The sequence below is a fragment of the Micropterus dolomieu genome, unplaced genomic scaffold (assembly GCF_021292245.1).
Source record: "Micropterus dolomieu isolate WLL.071019.BEF.003 ecotype Adirondacks unplaced genomic scaffold, ASM2129224v1 contig_10366, whole genome shotgun sequence".
Classification (NCBI taxonomy): Eukaryota; Metazoa; Chordata; class Actinopteri; order Centrarchiformes; family Centrarchidae; genus Micropterus; species Micropterus dolomieu.
This window is the reverse complement of record NW_025739352.1, coordinates 1-2,039: the sequence shown is the minus strand read 5'-3', so window position 1 is coordinate 2,039 and position 2,039 is coordinate 1. Positions and strand designations below refer to the sequence as shown.

General features: G+C 45.3%; 2 non-coding genes across 2 annotated transcripts; both read left to right on the top strand.

Moving 5' to 3' along the window:
- Window positions 1-644: 644 nt before the first annotated feature.
- trnag-ccc lies at window positions 645-716 on the top strand. The gene has a single exon. It is a non-coding gene; the product is annotated as a tRNA-Gly (tRNA).
- A 658-nt stretch (window positions 717-1,374) lies between these two features.
- Window positions 1,375-1,446, top strand: trnag-ccc. Its single transcript has one exon. It is a non-coding gene; the product is annotated as a tRNA-Gly (tRNA).
- Window positions 1,447-2,039: the final 593 nt, after the last annotated feature.

Below are 2,039 nucleotides of genomic sequence, written 5' to 3'. Positions count from 1 at the left end.
AATACAATTGGCCGATAGGGATTGAGTTCTCAGGAGCGGGATTTCTTTGGCTCTGGTATGATAGGGGATCGTTTCCAGAGGGTGGGAACTGCTGAGTTTGTTAAAGTCCTAAAATTAGTTGAACCCTTTGAACAGTGCAGCAGGAGATCTCAAAGCGGTCTAAAATGGTGGAAAGGCAGATAGATGCCGTTCACCATAGCTAATAAAATTGTCTTTGAAACACATTTCAGTAATGCACACGGAATGTGACCATTTTTAAAAGACGTCCGCTCTAAACAGCAAAGCCCTCGGCACTTGGATACACGGCAAAAATACTTTCAAATGACAAGGTGCAAAGACTCTATATTGTTTGGTGCTAAAGGAAGGTTAGTGATGTCCACATTCTTTGTTCTTTCTTGACTTGATCCGCGCTCATCTGCCTTATCAGCAAAGGTCCATTTCTCCTGGAAAAGCAGGCGGTGTCGTGCGGGGGTTAGTTGTGGCCCCGAGTGGTGAAGGCGATGGACTAGAAAACAAACACAGTGATGGCAACAAACAATCGGGATAGTTGGATTCCGATTTCATCAAGCCTAATATGTGAACTTTATGGCAAGTTCTGTGAATTGGCCATCACCTGTGCTGACAATGCCGCTCGTTCCCTCAAGGCATTGGTGGTATAGTGGTGAGCATAGCTGCTTCCCAAGCAGTTGACCCGGGTTCGATTCCCGGCCAATGCATTCTCTCTAAAGGATTCTCGGATTGAGTTCTCAGGAGCGGGATTTCTTTGGCTCTGGTATGATAGGGGATCGTTTCCAGAGGGTGGGAACTGCTGAGTTTGTTAAAGTCCTAAAATTAGTTGAACCCTTTGAACAGTGCAGCAGGAGATCTCAAAGCGGTCTAAAATGGTGGAAAGGCAGATACAGTAGAACAGTAGATGCCCTTCACCATAGCTAATGAAATTGTCTTTGAAACACATTTCAGTAATGCACACGGAATGAGACCATTTTTAAAAGACGTCCGCTCTTCACAGCAAAGCCCTCGGCACTTGGATACACGGCAAAAATACTTTCAAATGACAAGGTGCAAAGACTCTATATTGTTTGGTGCTAAAGGAAGGTTAGTGATGTCCACATTCTTTGTTCTTTCTTGACTTGATCCGCGCTCATCTGCCTTATCAGCAAAGGTACATTTCTCCTGGAAAAGCAGGCGGTGTCGTGCGGGGGTTAGTTGTGGCCCCGAGTGGTGAAGGCGATGGACTAGAAAACAAACGCAGTGATGGCAACAAACAATCGGGATAGTTGGATTCCGATTTCATCAAGCCTAATATGTGAACTTTATGGCAAGTTCTGTGAATTGGCCATCACCTGTGCTGACAATGCCGCTTGTTCCCTCAAGGCATTGGTGGTATAGTGGTGAGCATAGCTGCTTCCCAAGCAGTTGACCCGGGTTCGATTCCCGGCCAATGCATTCTCTCTAAAGGATTCTCGGATTGAGTTCTCAGGAGCGGGATTTCTTTGGCTCTGGTATGATAGGGGATCGTTTCCAGAGGGTGGGAACTGCTGAGTTTGTTAAAGTCCTAAAATTAGTTGAACCCTTTGAACAGTGCAGCAGGAGATCTCAAAGCGGTCTAAAATGGTGGAAAGGCAGATACAGTAGATGCCATTCACCATAGCTAATGAAATTGTCTTTGAAACTCATTTCAGTAATGCACACGGAATGTGACCATTTTTAAAAGACGTCCGCTCTAAACAGCAAAGCCCTCGGCACTTGGATACACGGCAAAAATACTTTCAAATGACAAGGTGCAAAGACTCTATATTGTTTGGTGCTAAAGGAAGGTTAGTGATGTCCACATTCTTTGTTCTTTCTTGACTTGATCCGCGCTCATCTGCCTTATCAGCAAAGGTCCATTTCTCCTGGAAAAGCAGGCGGTGTCGTGCGGGAGTTAGTTGTGGCCCCGAGTGGTGAAGGCGATGGACTAGAAAACAAACGCAGTGATGGCAACAAACAATCGGGATAGTTGGATTCCGATTTCATCAAGCCTAATATGTGAACTTTAT